This window comes from Cupressus sempervirens, chromosome 5 (assembly GCF_028749045.1).
Source record: "Cupressus sempervirens isolate cs-2001-9-10 chromosome 5, ASM2874904v1, whole genome shotgun sequence".
NCBI lineage: Eukaryota > Viridiplantae > Streptophyta > Pinopsida > Cupressales > Cupressaceae > Cupressus > Cupressus sempervirens.
The window spans coordinates 347,282,300-347,304,317 of NC_143122.1; the positions used below are offsets into that span (position 1 = coordinate 347,282,300).

Sequence of the window (22,018 nt, forward strand, 5' to 3'; positions counted from 1 at the left end):
TCCTGACTGATTCTGATAATACCTTTCTCTCCAACATCATCAGTTGACAAATATATTGTTATTTCAAATAAAAATCCCTCATTCGCGTGCTAATATTTTGTAACAAACCATTGTCTATTCATAATTAATTCTATTAAGAAACAACTAAATTCAAATCATTATATAATTCTAGTGCACTGAAACACTAAAAATATACAGAATGATCTTTCTTTGAAATGTCTAAAAATCAATCTACCATCTCCAAATAAATGGTTTCCATGATAGAACTCACAAGCACGCCAGAGAATTTTAAGTGGGCTATGATTCCCACTTTTATTTAGTAATTATATGGGCTGCTTCCAACTACACAAACCTTACAAGCAATATAAAACCCTCGCACAAAGACAAATTACTTTTAACATCTAAAACACGAATTTAATAGTCTCTTAGCACTAAATATCTCCATAACATGCAGCAACATTAAGAAGAAACCTTGAGAAACACTCTATACAAAGTAAAAGGAAAAGCTTAGCTAGCGGGGCATTTGAATCCAGGAGGGACAGTGAGGCCACAAGAAGCAGCAAGGCTGAGTGCAACTGGAAGGAGTATATTGAGGTTGAGAAGCTTAGCCCTAATTGTTGTACACAAACAAAGTGCTGCCTCTAATGCTGCAACTCCTTGAATGACAGGGCAGCACTGGTTTATAACAGGATCTCCTATGCCCACATGAACAAGATTATTCAGAAGATCAACGCAGGCTCCAAGCTTCACAGCATCAAGTGGACAACTAGCTTTAGAAGTAGGAGCCCATGACATTATCATAACAATAAAGAGCAAAGTTATGGCTTTTCTCATTGTGTCCAATATCTTGATGTCTGCTGAGATAGAATAAGTGAGAATTCTAGGAGCTCTGCAGGCTTCTGATTGAGGAATTGGGGAGTCCTGAATGGGATTTATAGGGTTAATTAGCCGACTTCACAATTTGGTCCGTGATTAAAGATTGAGCCCGTGAACTCACAATTTAACTGTTCGTAATTGTTGAGAGAAAAAAAGTTGCCCCATTCCTCACAATTCCTCGCCGGTAGGGTCTCCCATGTTAGGTTTTATTTGATTAAATAGCGAGTTCAAGGCATCTAGTTTTGAGTGATTGGACCTTAATCAGTTTGGCTGTCTTCTTCACAAAATTACACAGCTTATTACTTTTGAGGGTCCATGTTAATTGTACTAGAAAAATTGTTAGGGTTGTTTTCACGTGGGTGGATTCTTTTTAAATCTATTAATCATATACTTATATTATTTCTATGATATTATTTCATTATATAGTTTATTTAAATTATAAGATTTAGTGAGTTTTTGTGGTTTTCACGTGGGTGGATGCTTTTTTAATATATTAATCATGTACTTGATATTATTTCATTATATAGTTTATTTAAATTAATAAGATTTGGCAAGTTTTCTATAAATTTAGAATTTTATTTAGAATTTAAAATAATGAAAATAGAGTAACATATATAGGTCAAATATGACAAATATTAGGAAACTATAATACACAATAGTTGTGGGGTTGAATGGAGCATATTTTATGTTTACAACTAATAGATAGAAAAGTTCAATATTAACAAATTCTTTTATAACTAATTTGATCCAAAGAAATATTGAATCATATTCATTAAGAAATTTTTTATTCAATTATTCACCCATTTTTCACTAATTTCAACTACTCATAAAAGTTATAAAATTGATCAATCTTCTAGAAAGTGTTAGGTAATGTTCCCTACTCATTTGTAATAGAAAGACTAAAGAATATGGAACCCTATTTATCAAACAAAATCCTCTATCAATTTATTTATTCTTTCTAAATACTTTTGTTCAGTTCAAATGGTCATAATGACAACAATAATTATTTCTTTACTTTAAAATTATTAGTCAATTTTCAGTGCTCTTTAATAAAATGGAACGTGTTTCTTTAATGAATTGTTCATCATTCTTTATAAAAAGATCATATAATGTTATAGCATGAGGAAAATGAGATAAAATTATCTTCTTCTTTTTTCAGAATTATTAAAATATGAACCACCTTTTAATCGAACTATTCAACTTAATTTAAGATGTTTATAAATGTTACAAAATACTTACCTTTTTCTTTATAACTGTTATAACTGTTAGAAATATCTATTTCTTTGTTAACTAAAATAAATGTACTAATACTTGTTCATGGAGAAAAAAATCTTTCTCAAACTCTTGGTTTTTTAAACTATTTTTCTTAATATAAAATGATCATGTGAATGACACAATATTTATCCCTTTTCTTAAAATAGAGTGATCTTTCAAAAATTGAAGAAACAAGAATAACTCTACAAGTTTTAGAAGTCAACTTAGTGCACTCAAGCTTCTGTCCAGTACTTATACAATGTGGACAGAAACTTAAGACTATTACTACCGTTCTAGTTTGACTCTTCCATTTTTCCGGTTATATTCATCCAACTTTTTTAAAATCATGCAAATCTTTCGAAGTGTAGTGTGGATTCCTTGCATGTGAAAAAAAAGCAAAACAGGGTCCCTGTTTTGTACTAAGAGAATCTAATCATCTCCCACAGATTTCCGAAATTTAGCAGATATGTCAATATCATCGCATACAAGTCACCCAAATCAAATCGTTTAAATCAATTGAGTTATTAGAGATAGCTGTAAAGAAGCTTTCAGTACACAGAATTATTATTTGCGACATAATACTACAGGGTGGAATTGAAATTTTAAACTGTGACAACATTTTTAAATGTAACGTACTTAAATATATTCATCTGTGTTGTGTTTGAATGGATGATCTTGGACCAATAACATTATAAAATAATACTAATAAAATGGGCACTTAACAAGAGAATCTCGACGACGACAAAATGAATGAAAACAGAGTCATAGTTGATTACTTCATCGAGGAAATTATTTCCTGTTATCGTCTGGTACCAAATGTTTCCCCAAAATTTTATGTCTTCTGTTGATTTTATAATGTTGCATATATTACCATGATTCAGAAGAGCGACAAAGATAGCCCCACAACTTTTGTTTAGAAATAATAATTTTTATTTACATTATAGAACTTGTATAGAATCTTTTACATTCTTTAACCATAATTTTTATTTTATGGTTGAAAGATTAACATACCACATCATTGCATCGACTGTTCGAATGGTTAAATCCTACATGTTTATCCGCGTTTAAGGTTTAAAAACTGCACATGAATAACATGATTACTACCTTAACAACTTGTTATATTATATTGTTGTATGGTAATATTATTGTAATCACTTTTATCTAATTTTTTAAAATTTCAACTACTAAAATCTAATTTTGATGTTCTTAAAAAAATTAATTTCTAAAATCAGTAAATTAATTTGACTCAATTTATTTTGGGTACACCAAATGAAATAGATTTTGAATTTCAATAAAATGATAATTTTTCTAATTCTGCAATTCATCTAATATATGGAAAATATTACACAATATATATTTTTTTGATGGAGATTCAGCTTTTTCACCTAGTCTCTTTAGTTAAAATATTGATTAAATTATATTTAATACTATTGATAAATTATAACTATTAACTTTAATGTACTATTTATCTAATTAAACTATAACTATTAAGTTTAATGTACTAATAAAATATTGATTAAATTATACTTAATACTATCACCAAATTATAATTATTAAGTTTAATATACTATCTACCTCATTAAACTATAATTATTAAAATTAATTACTAACTTGTCTATGGCACTTGTTACAATTATGATTTATAATACCATGAAAATGTAATAAACAATGATCTTAATATAGTTTTGATGACAATAAAGTACAACCTTACTTTAAATAAGTCCTAGGAATTGAGTGAGAGATTAAATGAATGTATTACTAGTCTAAAGTTTAACACGATAAAAGTTGTTCAGACTCCATAGAAAAAGGTGTAGAGTTTAAACATCAGAAAATGACTGTTGTAGACAATGATTATTAATCTTCGAAATTAAATTATTATTTAATTATCAAAAATCAATTCACATCTAAGATTGAAGAATAATACAATTACAACATCACCAAGAAACATATGATTGAGATTAAAAACAACCCAACAACCAATAAAAAAATTGGTTTCTAGTTGCTTTTAAAAGAGGTCAATTATTTAACAACTAATTGCCCCTACTATAACAAATTTGTTAATTAGTATAGTTTGGAAATGTATTTGAAAATAACATCTCCTTCTTAGTGAGGAAGTTACCTTGCATGCCACCTAATTTATCTCTGAAGAAGGTGAATTTTTCCTTTCCCGATGTCTTAGTTAGAATATCTGCTACTTTCTCCTAAGTAGGTATATATTGTAATTGAAAAATCCCCTGTTGTACACAATCTTTGATGAAGTGATGTTTGATGTCTATATATTTAAACCTATCATGAAAGGCCAGATTCTCAAGAAATTTGATGCAACTCTAATTATCATAGTGTATCATAGTAGTCTCAACCTTTCACCAAAGAAGGTTACTAGCAACTTTTGAATCCATATATATTCACATGGTGTCATGCTTGCTGCTAGTTCTTTTTTTTTTCTAGACTTAGAGATACAAAATATTTCTTCCTACTGAGTGAAGATGCAACTCTTGATCCCAAACTAAAACACCACCTTGAAGTGCTCATTTTGTCCCTTGTACTTCATGCCCAATCTACGTCAGTATATCCTATCAACTTGATTTCTTCACCTTCAACATATTTGATGCCATAGTCAACTATATAATGCAAGTAATGAAACATGTACTTAGTCCTAGTCCAATGCACTCTATTTGGGTCAATCATGAATTGACTAATAGAGTTTACTATATATGTTATATCTAGCCTAGTGTTGACCAAATACATGAGAAAACCAATCAACTACATATATAAGGTGGGATTTATATCCTTCTCCCTAGATGTATCTACCTTTCTCCAACTTATGATGATAGATGTAGACATGGCTTTGCAATCCTCCATCCTAAATCTCTTCAAGGTTTAAATTCAATATTTTCCTACACGAAGAAAATTCTCTCCATCCATTTGAAACCTCCATGCCTAGAAATAGTGTACAACTCCCAAACCCTTCATCTTAAACTCTTCAGCAAGTTCCCTCTTGCAATCCTCTATGAGCCCTAATAAAACTATAAGAAAGAAGTCATTCACATATAGAATAAGAATAAGAAGTTCATCCCCAACCACTAAGTTGTAGAGGATAGCATCTGCCACATTCTTCACAAAGCCCATTTCATAAAAGTATGTATCAATGTGCTTATACCACGCTTTAGAAGCCTACTTGAGTTTGTACAAGGATTTCTTCAATCTGTACACATTGGTATCTTTTTTATGTGCTACAAATCCTTTTGGTTGATTTATGTATACCTTCTCCTTCAATTCACAATTAAAGAATGTTATTTTGACATCCATTTGATGGATATACCCTCCCATGTGTAATGCAAGTGAGATCAATCTCTTATAGAAGTATACATCACCATCAGAGAAAATATATCCTTATAGTCTATTCCCTCTTTCTAAGAGAACCCATTTTCCATGAACCTTGCCTTGTCTTTCTTGATACTATGATCTACACCATTCTTTATCTTAGAGATCTAGTGTGATCCAACTTTTGTACTATCTATTGATCTAGTTAATACCTCCCACACATCATTTTGCATTATTGAGGTATATTCCTCAACCATAGCATCTCACCAAACCTAATGTCATGTAGCATGTTGATAGCTGGAAGGCTCACTATCTTCCAACTAATTTACTAATGCCACATAATAATTAAGATTAGTTCATTGTCTTCTCTATCTTATACTCTTCCTAACCTGAGTATCCCTCTCTCCCTCTTGAAGCTCACAATTCCTACTACCAATTGTAAAGGATGAAATATCAATGTCTATGTCTTCTTCATGCAGTTCCTACCACACCTTTTTCTGTATATTTTGTGAATCTTCACCATGCGAGCCTACACTTGTACTAGTAATGATACTTGAATTTTTTTGCCCTTGACTTGGCCATGGATATTGTATTGGATTCTCACTTTGATCATCTCTTGGAAAATCTATGGTCCTTTTAAATGCATTTTCCTTTATGAACATGACATCACGAATGACAATAAATCTTCTAGTATCTGGAACAAAAATCATTTGATCTAACAAGGTATATGTATCACTTGGAATATGATAGTATGAAAAACTCCCAAATATGTTTAAGTGACTAGAATTTGGCTTCTTCCATGTGAGAGCTTCCTATGCTCAACTTACCTAGTATATTGTGTGGAGCCTTGTTTCAATGTATACTTTTATACTACACACTTTTGCCGATAACTAGCAAAACATGTCCTTGACATGTAGCATAACCCTTTCTACCATGATATAGAATATTTTCCCTCTCATCTATACAGAGATCACTATGATTATTGATGCTCATGAGTGCCTTAGGAGTACCGAAAAAAACCTATAAATGAGACCACTCCTCACTCTTATAGTTATGGGTGATTTCAAATCCTTATGCTTGTTCAAAATGTGTTCCTCTCTAAAGCTCGTACATTATACCCCTTATCCTAGGGAAATAAAATTAATACTCCTTTTAACTAGAGAATTACTCTCTAACCCCTACCATATGAAAGGATGCTCCACTATCTATACACCAAACAGATTGTGAGGTTGAACTAACCGTACAAGCTATAAGTGAAAAAAAACACTCACATTCTAGTAGATAGTGCTTTTACACTTGTTGAAGTTGTCACCTTCTTCTTGCCCATATTTCTTTGCATGAAATCACTTAGAAAGGGACCAAACTCATCACAACCAAAGTGTTTACTCTTAGATAGGTCCATCATCAACTAGTCACTTTTTGAATTTAATCCTTTGTCAGACCCCTACTTGACATTCTCTTTTCCCACTCAAGAAATTTTTTTCCAATTTCACCTCACTTTTTAAACTCTTGTTGGACCGATTGACAAGGCTTATTCTAAAATTTTCCTGAGTAAACTTAGTCCATAGTCAATTTGTTGATTTTAGGATATCTGCAAATGTATTTTCATAGCCATTTTGATTGATGTGCTCCAGTTTGCAGATTTGCTTCTCATATAAATATGAGAAGAAGGAGACATGTCTCTATAGTTAATCATCATTGGTTAGTATATTTAATATAACTAACCATATATATATATATATATATATATATATAAAATAGAGTATGTAAGTATAAAGAATATATATCTAATGATGATTTACCATTTATAATGAATCTCATGATTATATCTTTCTGACTGAACTACAATTTAACATAATGTGGTATCAGCAACTTGATTACATACAAACTAATTACATTACGTAGATTCTTAATTTAATCTTAAGTGTGTGTGTGTGTGTGTGTGTGTGTGTACAATTAATGAATCAGTTATGTAATATTAACTTGAGGATAGACATAAACAATATAGATTCAATTTCACACAAGCTAACTTTTTAACACTCCATCTTTAGCAAGAGAAACTAAAATAAGTTTAACTTACACAATAAGGTGAAATCATCATTATATTTTAAACTAAGAGAAAGAAAGAGAAAGAAAACATAATGAATTTTTATGGTGTCGAACTATCGCCCAAAGACCGATGAAGGTTATCAATGTGTCTGGCAAAATCCAGCCCGAAGAACAAGCATAACCAAAACTTTCACAACAATGTGTTTTCATGGTGTTTAGCTATCACCCAAAAGACCCATGAAGGTTATCAATGTGTCTGGCAAAATCTGGCACAAAGAACAAATATAACACCAAATTCAACCATTGTTTGAAGATAGATCAACTAAAATAAAGTCGTCACTTTATAATAGGATCGGAACACACGAAAGGTGATCACCTTTCACAAGAAAATTTGTCACTTTTCACAATACAAGCTTGCAAGAAAAAAATAATTTTATATTTATGAATATATAGTTTAATAAATGCATTTATAATTTCAACTTTGCAAGAGGCTTGGTAAAAGTATCAACACTTTTCTCATCTGCACTAATATAACTCATCCTTATGATAAATGCACCTATATCACAAGGTCACGTGACATTAAGTCATGGAGCATTTTTTGCAAGAGTAGATTTATCACCGAATGCATATAATCATCAACCATATGATGTTAGTCAATAAGTGCATAAGAAATAATAATCATTAATCATGTCAAGTTTACCTTTGAAGTGATATGATCTACTCCCTCTGAATAAAAAATTGACAAAATCATGTTCTTATTTGCTCCCTCTTAATCTGAAGCAATGTCATATTTCCTGTTCATAATCTTAATCATAAGAGATTTTCACTTCCAAAGCCTGCATAATAATCCTGGTAGCAAACATACCAACTTTCCTTTTCTGCAAGAACATTTGTAGATATAAAAGGAAAGATCAATGCAATTTAACTCTTATAGTATGTATAAGTTTATAATCAAGAAAGAGAGAGACTATAGTAATTAGATAACTATAATATTCAAGAGTAAGAAATACTTATCTTTCTATGACAATCCATAAATGTCAAATCATTAAATCTCCTCTGTAAAGATGGTTTCAAGTGGGAATTTGAACATTGTTTATTAAATGTGGCCCCCACAATGTGAAATTCCAACTTTTATATCGTCGAACAATTTTACATACTCAGTACCTAGTGTATGATCATGCAAGCTATTTAAGGATCTTTTCATTTTCTTGTGATGTTCACAAGGTGTTGCCCATGAAAAACATTTTGTTACTCATAAACTTTTGAACTTCCTTTGAATATCTTAATCTTTTAAACCTTTAGGTGATAAGTAAATACTTTTTCATGATGTACATTGAAGTAGGCCCATCAAAACCATGAAGTCATACACATGTATTTCTAGACTTCCTTTGATTATAAATCTTTTGAGCTCCAACATTGTCTTAGAAGAAATGTTAGACTCCCTCTTAATAAAGAAGGATACTCATAATTTCAATCATTATGGATATTTGTTTCAAGATCCTCACATTATCCAACTTAATCATCATAAGACTAATGAATCGTAGATCACAACTTCTTTGGAGGTACTTCATAAGATTGAGTCTACACAATATGCCTAGTGTACCATCTTACTTTTTTTGCAAGATCATCTACAAAGGAAAAGATTAAGGGAAATAGCTCATATAGTACATCTAGAACTACAAATAAGCGAGAGAGTATAAGAAGTTAAACTAATATAAGATTACTTATCTACACATGAAGATTCAAGAATTGTCTTTAGAGATCAGAATGTCTCCTTTCTAAATAAGGTTCAAGTAGGAGAGGAACATTGCCTTTTTATTCCCCCTTAAATATAAAATTTCCACTCATTCGTATATTGTTGAACAATTTAGAATTAAATATGAAACTTCATTTCTAAGTTGCTCTTTTGATCATTTAAGGCCCAAACATTCATTTAGCTTAACATTAGAATGAAACACATCCTTCCATTTTCACAATATACCAATATCTTGCTGGTTGTGCCACATGAATGAATATCTTACTATGTATTCCTATCATTGGTGAATCTAGCACAATGTGGTTTACTCCCTCTCTATCAAGGTTGTCTCAAATGAGATGTTTGGCTCCTAGTGAATTTTAATCTCCCTCTTTTTCCTGCAAGAACATTCTCGGAGGAAAAGATCAAGGAAAAAATATCTCTTACAACATAATTAAACATATATTCTATTCAAATAGATTATAAAAACCATCTTTTCAATAATAGGAAAGAGAGACTAATATAATTCTCAAGAATAATAACTTTCATCAATCCAATGTAAGATAGATAAATATCTAAAATATATATATTCTCCTAAAGAATATAAATTATTAACAAAAATCACACACATATATAGTCATCATATACTAATATATAAATGTGAAGAAGAGAACTTAACATACTATATCTTATTAGTTTTACCTTAATGAAATTAGAGATTGGTATCTTAATCATCTTAAAACATTCATACCAATATAATAATATATGTAAATTACTTTATAATATTTGGAATGAAGCTTACCTCTCCTTACCTTGAAGGCAGGTCTCGCTTGTATTTCTTATAGGTCTATTTTAAATTTGTTGCACACTGACTTCTCCATGACTGTCTTGGCTTTCCCTAATGTGTAGAGTGCTTTACCCATTCGTTTTTCATCCCTGTTTAGGGCCCATTCCCTAGATTTCACTAGCAGGGGTTGTTGGCCTTTCACTAGGCATTCGTTTAATATATCTACCAAGGAGCTCTCTAACTCATTCAGGAGTTCACTCACCTTGGTACTATTGTTGCACTCGATGCTGCTACATAAAGAATGCATGAAATTCTTTGTTGCCGATGCTTTCCTGTCTATCGAGTTGTTACTCTTCATAAAAACTTAGATGACCTCGTTCTTTTTTTCTCCTCACCATTAATCAAAACTGCATACATAAATTTTGATATAAAATTTACACTTTCGAGTGGCTCTATGTCTTCTTTCCAACCACTAATCATTGCTCTTTTTCTTTTTCTTTTTTCTTTTTTTAAAAACTGTCTTTAATAAAGTGATTAAATTAAGGTCTTTTTATTTCGCTAGATTCTTGAATTCATAACTATGGAAAGCCTAGAAATTTTAGGGGTATTGAGAAAGAACTTGATATTTTCACAGTGAACTTGAATATACCTGATATAAGTCTGCAAGGTGAAGTCATTATATCCATAGTAAACTAGAAATAATCTCTTATACAATCGATGAATGCAAATCAACATAATTTTCTATGTTTCTATGCCATTGTTAATCTTTTGGCTGACAATTGTGCCCTGTTATATAATGTCTGAACTCATGAGACTATTGAGTGCCAAAGGGAAATGCTCTAATTTATTTGGGCTTCTTCTACATAAGGCATAATAGTTGTAGGAAAGAATTTATGGCTGAAGGCAAGCATCTCCTATCGTATAGATATAACTTTAGACAATGAAGTGGATAGCCATCATGTAGTCTGTGTGATGGGAGATTTAAATGAGTCACAAATTTCAAGAATTAATCTATAGACATCACAAATTGCCTATTCAAAGCTGTAATATTTACGGCAACATGAACACCCTGCTGAAATTCCATAGTGTCTACTCAAACTTAAACAGTTTCATCCCACCGAATGAATGATCGAGTCCTGGTAGAGAAAGATAAGGAAATTTTTTTTATGAGTTTACATTATGAAATTACATAAATAAAATTTATAATGTCCTCGAGCAATTTCATGAGTTTAAGATGAATATTGTGTAACATTTTCATATAGTAAGTCCTTCTGTTGAAATATATATAAAGCTTGAAGAAAACCCTAATGAGAATATTATAAAGGGAAAGGCTAGAGCCATTTTGCATTCCGTCATTTCGCAGGAAATCAAATATTTTGCTAGGATCAGAAAGGGTTTGATCCTCCATCAAAAAGAATTACGAGCTTTATAGCTTACACAAGTTAGGATGCCAATGTCTCTTTCTGAATACTATCTTGAATGATTATAAAAATGGGTTTTTTAATGCTTCGTCCCGATTCACAAAATGTTCTAATACATTGATTGTCCCAGAGATTTGAATGATTTGATCCTAGAGAAACACTCATTTGGAAAGGAATTATGCCATGGAATAGCTCAAAAAAAAATGAGAGCCTTTATAAAATTAGCGCAGTCAGGTGGTGACATTGCTCCTTTCGCAGTCGGATACAAAATATCTAGTGAGCATTGGCATTGGAACGCCACTGACTACTTTCCAAGGACAAATGGACACTGGAAGCAATCTGATTTGGTTTCAGTGCTAGCCCTTCAATGGAACCGGTGGGCCTATATTTCACCCTCAACATTCCTCAACATATAGACGGTTCTCTAGCTCTTCTTGTCTATTTGATTCAATTTCTCACATTTGCAGTCTAGTTCTAATACTATGTTAATTTTAGGATCTCTGCAAATGTATTAACATAGCCATTTTGATTGATGTGTTCCAATTTGCAGATTTGCTTCTCATATAAATATAAGAAAAAGGAGACATGTCTCTATAGTTAATCATCATTGGTTAGTATATTTAATATAACTAACCTATATATATATATATATATATATATATATATATATATATATATATACGTATAAAGAATATATATGTAATGATGATTTATCATTTATAATGAATCTCATGATTATATCAATCTAAATGAACTACAATTTAACATAATGTGTTATCAACAACTTGATTACATACAAACTGATTACATTACATAGATTCTTAATATAATTTTAAGTGTGTGTGTGTGTGTTTGTGTGTGTATAATATTATATGTATATAATTATATACAATTAATGAATTAGTTATGCAATATTAACTTGAGGATAGACATAAACAATATAGATTCAATTTCACAAAAGCTAACTTCTTAACACAATCACAACTTAGTAGGGTGTCTTGTGTCCTAACAACTTGAACAAAGACATACCACTTCTTAGTAAACTTATTTAGGCCTATTTTTACTAGGTCATCATCATTGGGACTATCTCCACAAATACCTAACACATCCTTGACAAATCTATGTCTGGTAAGGTAACTTGTGACATCTTCTACCTTGTTTATTCAGCCATTCTTTAAATTTTCTCTAAGAATTAGTTTCCTAATAGTGGTAGCATTGTATTACATATTCAGAATAGTGTCCCACATTTTCTTTGTTGTTTCTATCTTCAAGATGTGTGGAACAATATGGTCCTTCACACCATCAAGGATTATCATCCTCATCTTGGCTTTTTTGTTCATGTATGTTTCAATCCATGTTGCTTCTATAGGTGCTACTACAACACTGGTAACATAATCCTTGTTACCATTATCTTCCAACAATAAAGAATGTTTGGTTGTTTACACATCCAAACTCAAGGGACCATCCAATCTGTCCTAATCTCTTAATCTAGATGAAGTTATCTCAAGGGATAAAAATAATAATATTTCTAAAGAGGTGAAACTATGTTTTATAAACCCTCCATTTCTTTCCTCGAAAAAAAATTCTACTCTCAACAATGCTCTAATACTATGTGAAAATTAGTATTGCCATCACTAATTATTAATTTCCTACCTTAAACAATTTTTAACTATTTATATTTAATTCACAACTACTATTGAAAATTATTACAACTAAAACTTCACAAAAAAAAAGATTTTCTTTTTCAACACAATGACATAGTACTTTTGGATAAATTACCCATTGAAACATCCCTAGGGAAACTATCTATATAGACTAGGAATTAAATTAAACTTGAAAAATCAAGACATAAAAAATGCATTGCCTCTTACTAGAAAAATATGACAATCTCCTAATTTTTCTTGCTAATATTGCCCCAATGCTATCCCCAATGCTATTACTATGCCCTCTATAACATTGCAAGACTATTTTCTATCATTGCACCCTTGCTAACATTGTAAGACTATTTTCTATTACCACAAACACTTCTCCACCTTATTTTATTCAAATGCTCCATGACCCCCTTTTATACTACTCCTGTTGGAAAACCAACAACTAAGATTGATTCTCAATCAATGGTTAAAATTAAAATCAACCAAATAACCAATAAAAAAATTGGTTTCTAGTTTTCAATTATTAGTTAAATCAAGTTTTTTATAGGGGATCTAAAAACCCACAAGTCATTAAAAATAATAAAAAGAGGTAAATTGTTTATAATTGAATTGGAAAATAAAACCAAAACCCCTATACATCTGTCAATCTATCATTAAACTACCACTAACCAAAGATTGAGACAAGGAATAAAACCAAACTACAAACTTACTTTTGGTTCAAAAAGCCAAAAAATACTTGTAATCTAGACAACTAGCCAAACATTAGACTAGCTCAAGAGCTAACTCCTACTTTTCCTTCTTCCTTTTCATGCTTTCTTTGACACTTCTTTGATTAGCTCATCATTCTTTTCCTTCACCTTTATTTATTTTTATCTAGTTATGTTCATAACAAAAGACTATTTTGCACCCTTAGGTTCATCCAGGTCCAAAACAATAATTTTTTTAGTGTTCAAATGAACATTACCTATTATTTTATCCATACTCTCCATCGAAGCCTCCTAAAGTTTGTGGTAATTATTTCCAATTATTGGTGGTAATTATTTCTAGGTTCTCAATTCTATAACCAACCCCTTCAATACATTTTTCTTCATCATATCATTCACATTCTCACCAATCCCAGGCCCCTCATTCTCCTTATTGACAATTTATTCCATCTTTTCAATTAGAGGTCTATAATTAATATTGAGGATTTTTGTAGAATTAAAGGTCCATTTCTCCATTCCTAAGTTATACATGGTGATTGAATTCATATTTTGGAGCACACCCAAAGGAGGTTGAATTTCTACCCCTTTTAGATCATCATCTAGTAGCTACACATTGACCTCCTCCATGTCAACTAGATTGACAATTAGGAAAATCCTTTCTCCATTTTTCTTGTTCTTTTTTCCATTACTTTAAGGGAACCTTTTAGTGGTGAATTATCCTATTCAATAAACACATCATGGGTAAGCTTCTAAAAGACATCAATTTTTTAACAACTAATTGTCCCTACTCTAACATTTTTTTAGTGAAAGTAATATTTTGTTAAATAATTATAAATGGACAAATAATTCTCCAAGATACACTAACTAACACAAAGTATCAATAGAGAACTCATTTCTCTTATAGCATAGATTTTGAACAAATTCATTATATAGAGTTATTTCTAACTTGCTAAATGTACTCTCTAATTCTAGAAAATGTAAACTTAAAGTTCTAGTTATTCGATGAAACAAAGCAATGTAAACTCTTCGTATCAATAGAGGAAACATATGATATGGAGATGGTGTCCATACAATTATAATACTATTATATGATGACAAATAATCATGCAAACTAAGGAAAAATAACAAATTGATATTTAACTGGTGAGGTCTACCAATAATTACGAACCCATGGATCATGCATTGATGAATAAACTAAGCCTTATGCATGCTCATCACAAATAAAATTTACTACAAATAAGATGAAGGATGATGGATCTAGTGTTTTGGAACTCATTTGAAACTTTGAAAAAACATTGATCTCCACACTCTATTATTGATGAAAGGGCTATCAATTCAATTTTTCAGTGTTAAAAACTGATATTTGCATCTGCTTTTGTAAACATATATCCAAGCTGATCTTGGCTGGTGATATAATTTAGTTCAACCAACTATAGCACTAGATTTTTGATAAAATGATATTTAGATCATAATGGTTTTTTCTACTATCATGCACCATATTTTTTGCTAACTTGATGGCACTTAGGTTGTCACAAAAAAATGTAGTGGGTTGAATCTAGGTCTCCCTAATTTATTCAAGAATCTTTTAACACTAAAGAGCTTATGTACCTACTAAAGTAATTTCCACATGTTCTATTGTTAGTGCAAATAATTATTAATTATACTTTACTTAAGTTTACTTAGGATAAATGCATTATTTTATTATTTATTTAGTTAGACACCTATGAGTATGCATACTCATATGAGTTGTCATGTTGACAACACAAGAGATAGAAACTCTATTTTAGCACATGGTGTCTACAACACCGGAATTTTCATAAATAAATGAGTTGTCATGTAGACAACACAACTGTTTGCACTCTAATTAAGCACATGGTGTCTAAAAAATAATTTTATGTGACACACCTATGTAGGGTTATCCTCTCATCATCACACTAACTCCTGTGCTCAATGGAGGATAATCCACTCTTGGTCGATATATGCCTAGTTGTGAGGCTTATTAATTTTCTAACTCCTAGTTATTCTAGAGGCCTTTATATACATGCACTTTTGGTGTACTTATACATCAATTGATTTATCTATTATCAAATAGTCTAATATCCAAAGATAATAAGATATTCATTCTCATATTGTTATGATTATACATTATTTGGTTCTAATTGTGCTAGTTTTGTGCTTCTTGATCTTGGCTTCATTTTTCCCTAAGGAAAATTATTCATGGTATCATAGCTATACCAAATTCTTACATGGTATCAGAGCCATAGGAGCATCATTTCATAGCCACTGAGACCATTCTTCCTTCACCTCTTGAAGGAACTCGATTCAAATTTGGAGTATCACAATGATTGGGAGTGTCTAGAGCCAAAGAAGACCTCAAGATTGCATCTGAAGCATCGACTTGGTGAATTTTGACTATAAATTTGCCTACCCTAGGTTATAGTCAAAATTGAGGCAATTTTTTTTGCAAACTGGCACCCAAAGGCCCAATTTGTGACTTTGGTATGATCATTTCAGATCTATGAATTAAATTTTCAAATCTAAATATTTTATTATTTTAGTCTCTGTAATGTCTCATCATTATTTTTTTGATATGCATATTTTGTTCAAAATTATTTTGGCCATTAGGAGAGATTTTTTTTAGGACAAGATTGGAGCTTGCTATTGCAAATCATATATTGGCATGATATTCATAAGGTTAAAAAAACCCCAAATCAATCAACTTTTGTTTTATAAAAATTGAACATCTGAAGTGAAATCAAGAGTCATTTGATTTTTGGAGGTGTGACGATGGCAATTTAGGAAAAATAACTACAGAGGTGATTTTCAAATAGTGATATCAACCTCACGTGGACTCCTTTTTATGAGCAATTCTTTTTTGTTTTGGGGTAGAATTTTGTGATCTACATAGTGGTGTAGGATGTTTGAGATCTCTATTCCTAAATTTTTCTACAAATTGCAAATCCTAATTTTCGCAACCTCAAAGGCTTAGTTTAGGCTCATCTAGACACATAATCAAGTTCCATTTTTTTTTTTGAAAGTGAATAATTTTTTGTCTAATTTCTAGATCTACAATCAGATTATGGGCTTGTGTGGAAAAAAATACTACTTTCAGAAATATGTCCTTTCTTTGCATTGTATTGCTTCAAAATTATTGTATTTAAGAGCTACATTGTAAAGTTCTAGATTTGAGCTATAAAAAGAGGTTGTAAACAAAAAATTTAGAAGACCACTAATGCCAAAATTGGCAAGTGCCTATTGTAAATGCACTAAGTTTTGTTTCACATGTCATCTTGGTATAAGACTGAGGTTGACAAAGAGGAACTATCAGAAATGGAGTGCCTTAATAATTGATCATCTAAGAAGAGAGCATAAGGAAGTATTTCCTTATCTATATTCCAAAGAACTTCCCTATCATGATCTAACACCTCTTAAAATAATTTTAGATGTCATTTGTTTTAGTCTCAATGTTGATCGTTTAGTTGTCATTAGAAAGGCGATAGAACCTTATGACATTTGGATGGGACTTTGGAAAGCATGTAGAGATCCAATAGGTCCTCTATTTCCAGAGGAAATTTTATCTTTAGTCACTCCATTTATGGTACCTACAACTCAAGATGAGATTCTACCTCCTGATGCTCCTATTACTTCTACTACAATTTCAGCCATAGATGCCCCTGATCAGTGCAACCAGATATACCATGTCTTCCTACTTTTTCTTCATGGGATGACTTCCTTCCATACATTTCAGTGTTGTTTGTGGAGTCTCACATTGAATATGTGGGAGACATCATTGATGACATCCATCTTCTCTTTGTTGAGGATACTTCTTCTTCACTCATTGCGAGGGCACACTCTAACCCTCAACCACTTGATCTTTTTGACATGATTGTGGATATTTATTTACAACATATGGATAAAGATTATTTCAATTTAGAGGAGACATATTAGTACTTGGAGATTGTATTCCAATTTCCTCAGACATCATATCTGCTGAGGATTCTTTCTACTAATTTGGGAGCATTCTCTACTACACCTATGGCACCACTTTTTCCCACAAGGAGGAACTTCATTCAACTTTCATGTGAAACTTATTCAATCATCAAGGAGCTTCTTTCATGGGTTTCCATTCATCATTGAGGGGAGGCTACATTGCTTCTCTTCCTACATCTTTCTATTAGGATGCTTCATTATCTTTGGAGGTTGATTTAGTTTCCTACATGAACATGTTACCTTATTTGACACCTTCTTTTGGGCATTCACTAGATAGGTTCATGGCATCTACATTCATCAAGGAATTTTTGACATATGAGTAGACTTTAGAGGCAACATCCACACCATACTACATATGGATCCCTCTTCCACCTTTCTATCCATAATGGGAAGCATACTTGCACATATACTTGGTGTTACTTCTTCCTAAAGGGAGAAATGTTGTTTGTCAACATTGAATTCTCTTTTGTCTTCAAGCACTCATCATCAAGAGATCCTTTACTAAAGGGAACATTTCATGGAGGGATTCTCTATTGTATATGCATGATGTATGCCATAATTGTGAGGGGGGTGGGGGGGTTCTTGATTACTCCATCCATACATGCATCTTCCTTATTGTACTTATTTGTCTTTTGGGGGGAGGTTTTTTCCCATGAGGTTTTCCCTCTTTCTCCATTTTCAAAGAGATTGCATTGCATTGTGTGTATAACATTTCATTTGAACTTGGGTACCTAACATGGCCTAGTAGCTGGGACCCATTATACATTTCATCATAAACTTTGTTAGCTTAAGTGCATTGCCCTAAGTTACACCTAAGGGGGGTTGTTAGTGTAAATAATTATTATTTACACTTTACTTAAGTTTATTTAGGATAAATGTATTATTTTATTATTTATTAGGTTAGACAATTAGGAGTATGTGTACTCATATGAGTTGTCACTTTGACAACACAAGAGATAGTAACTCTATTTTAGCACATGATGTCTACAACACTAGAGTTTTCATAATTAATTGATTTGTCATGTAGACAGCATAGTTGTTCACACTCTAATTAAGCACATGGTGTCTACAACATAATTTTTTCATCCTCTCATTACCACGCTAATTCTTGTGCTCAATGGAGGACAATCCACTCTTGGTCTACATGTGCTTAGATGTGAGGGTTATCATTTTGACAACTACTAGTCATTCTAGAGGCCTTTATATATAGGCACTTCTAGTGTACTTGTGCATCAATGAATTTATCTATTATCCAATGGTCTAATATCTAGAGATAATTAGATATTGATTCTCATATTGTTATGATCATACATTATTTGTTCCATATTGTGCTAGTCTTGTGCTTCTTGATCTTAACTTTATTTTTCCCTAAGAAAAATTCTCCATGGCATCATAGCTATACCAAATTCTTACACTATTTTAGTGGATGAGAGAGAAAAAATAATTTATTTCTTTGAAATCCATTTTACTAAACCAAAACCAAAATATAAAAGAAAATCAATTTTGGAATGCAGATTTCTAGTCATACAAAGTACATCTCCAATCTGAATCACCAAAATGACCAAAATTGAACTTATTAGACTAGTACTAAGAAGTAAAATTTATGGTTCCTTTAACATACCTCAATATTATCCTAGGTTATGAATTATATTAACCAACCCCTGCAACACATTCTTCTTCTCTAGATATTATTCACATTGTCACCAATCCTAGGCCCCTCATTCACCTTATTCAAGACTTCTTCCATATTTTCATATAAAGGTTATAATTAATATTCATCTTTTATTAGAATTAAAGGTTCATTGCTCTATTCCTAATTTATACATGGAGATTGAATTCATAGTTTGGAGCACACACAAAGGAGGTTTAATGTCCACCCCTTTGAGATCATACTTTAGTAGTTTCATATTGACCTCATCCAAGTCAACTATATTGGCAATAAGAAAAATCATTTCTCTATTTTCCTTACTGTTTTCTTCCACTACTTCAATGGAAGATTTGAGCGGTGAATTAGCTTATTCAATAAACACATCACAGGAAAGCTTCTAAAAGAGGTCAATTATTTAACAACTAATTATCCCTCCTCTACCATTTCTTTTAGTGAACATAATATTTTTAAAAATAATTACAAATGGACAAACAATTCTTGAAGCTACACTAACACACACAAAATATGCTATAATATATATGGTTAATTCTAACTTGCTATAACTAGTCTCTGATTCTAGAAAATGTAAACTTAAAGTTTTAGTTATTTGGTGAAAAAACACAAGGTAAACTTCTCATATCAATAGATGAAACACATAATATGGTGATACTATCCTTGCAATTATAATACTATTATATGATGAAAAATTATCATGCAAACTAAGGGAAAAAAACAAGTTGACATTTAACTAGTGAGGACTACCAATAATTATGAACCCATTGATGAATAAACTAAGCCTTCTACATGCTCATTTTAAATACAAACTACTACAAATAAGATGAAGGATGGTGGATCTAGTGTTTTGGAACTCATATGAAACTCTCAAACAACATTGATCTCCACACCCTCTCTTTTTGATGAAAGGGCTATCAATTCAATTTTTGAGTTTTAAAAAATGATTTTTGAAACTATTATAAATATATAACCAAGTTGATCTTAGATGGTGGTGTAATTTTATTCAACCTAGTATTGTTCTAGATTTTGAATAAAATGATATTCAGATCAAAATGGTTTTTTCTACTAGCATGCAAGATATTTTTTGCTAACTGGATGGCACTTAGGTTGTCATAAAAAATCATAGTATGTTGTTCACCTATTACTTCCTAATTTCTTCTAGAATATTTTAAAGCTAAAGAGCTTGTGTACCTATTAAAATAATTTCCACATGTTCTATTTTACTAGATGAGAGAGAGAAAATATTTTGTTTCTTTGAAATTCATTTTACTAATACAAAAAAAAAAAATACAAGAGAAAAATAATTTTGGAATGTAGATTTCCAATCATACAAACTACATCTCCAATCTGAATCACTAAAATGACCAAGATTGAACTTATTAGAGGAGTGGTAATGACTAGAAAAATTTATGGTTCCTTTAACATACATCGATATTCAACTAGTTTCCTTTATGCATATTTATGACGGATTTATTATATGTACCTTGAAACCAATAATGTTGAATATGCAATATCAATCCCTCTATGGTTTTGAAACATCAAATTCCTAACAATACTCTTGCATCATGTCTAATAATTTATTTTTCCACCATCAGCTCTATACAATATAACTCCATGAGAAATTGGAGTAAGGGATGGATTAGTAGTAACAACCATATCAAATTTCTTTAGGATTCCCTTTGTGTACTTTATTTGAAAAATAATTATTTGTTATTTACCTTGATAACCTCTATTCTAAGAGAATATTTTATGAGACCTAGATCATTCATCTCAAAATTCACTCATCTTAGAAACTTTGAATTCATGTTTAATTTTGGAACTACTAGTCATATATAAATAATGTCAATATAAAAAATTATGATGATAATTTCATTTAATTCTTTCTTATATTAAAGGGTAGGTTCACTCTTACTTCTTTCCAAGTCATTCTATTTAAATTAGCTGTAAATTCATGCATAGCATGTCCTTGTTTCTTGTTTGTGGCTACACAAAGCCGTATGCAGGTAGTGGATATGATACTCTTTTCCATCTTCTTTAAAGGCTAGTGACTACTCCATATATACTTCTTCTTCTTACCCATTTAAGAAGATACTTTTCACATACATATGATTTACTCCCTAATTATTTTAAGTTGCTAATGAAACTAGAATTCTAATAGTCTCTTTCCTTTCTACTAGTGTTCATGTCTCTTCATAATCAATGACATGTTTTTGTATGAATCCTCCATGAACAAGTCTTTCCTTATGCCTTTCAACATTTCCATCACTATTGAACTTTTTCTTGTAAACCCATTTGGCATCAATATTCATGTTGTCACATGGAAGATATATAAGCTATTGAGTCTCATTACAATGAATTGAATCCATCTCTTGTTTCATTGCTTCCATCCAAACCTTATTATTACACACCTTTTCAAAACATGATTATTCTAAACTAGCCTTATCAAATAAAGAAAATTTATTTTTCCCACCTCTTAAATTTCTTCATGTGCATTATTTATACATCTTAATAAATATCAATCATTCTTCTCTTCTACCTTGCAGGCATTGTAGTATAATTGTAA

General features: G+C 31.1%; 1 pseudogene across 1 annotated transcript; it reads right to left on the bottom strand.

Annotated features, from left to right (window-relative positions):
• Positions 1-283: 283 nt before the first annotated feature.
• Positions 284-1,074, bottom strand: LOC149556131 (putative lipid-binding protein AIR1 pseudogene; annotated as a pseudogene). The gene is made up of 2 exons (XR_016364526.1): positions 1,049-1,074; positions 284-952 (listed from the first exon to the last, which is right to left on the bottom strand). The product of XR_016364526.1 is annotated as a putative lipid-binding protein AIR1 pseudogene (transcript).
• Between the last annotated feature and the right edge of the window lie 20,944 nt (positions 1,075-22,018).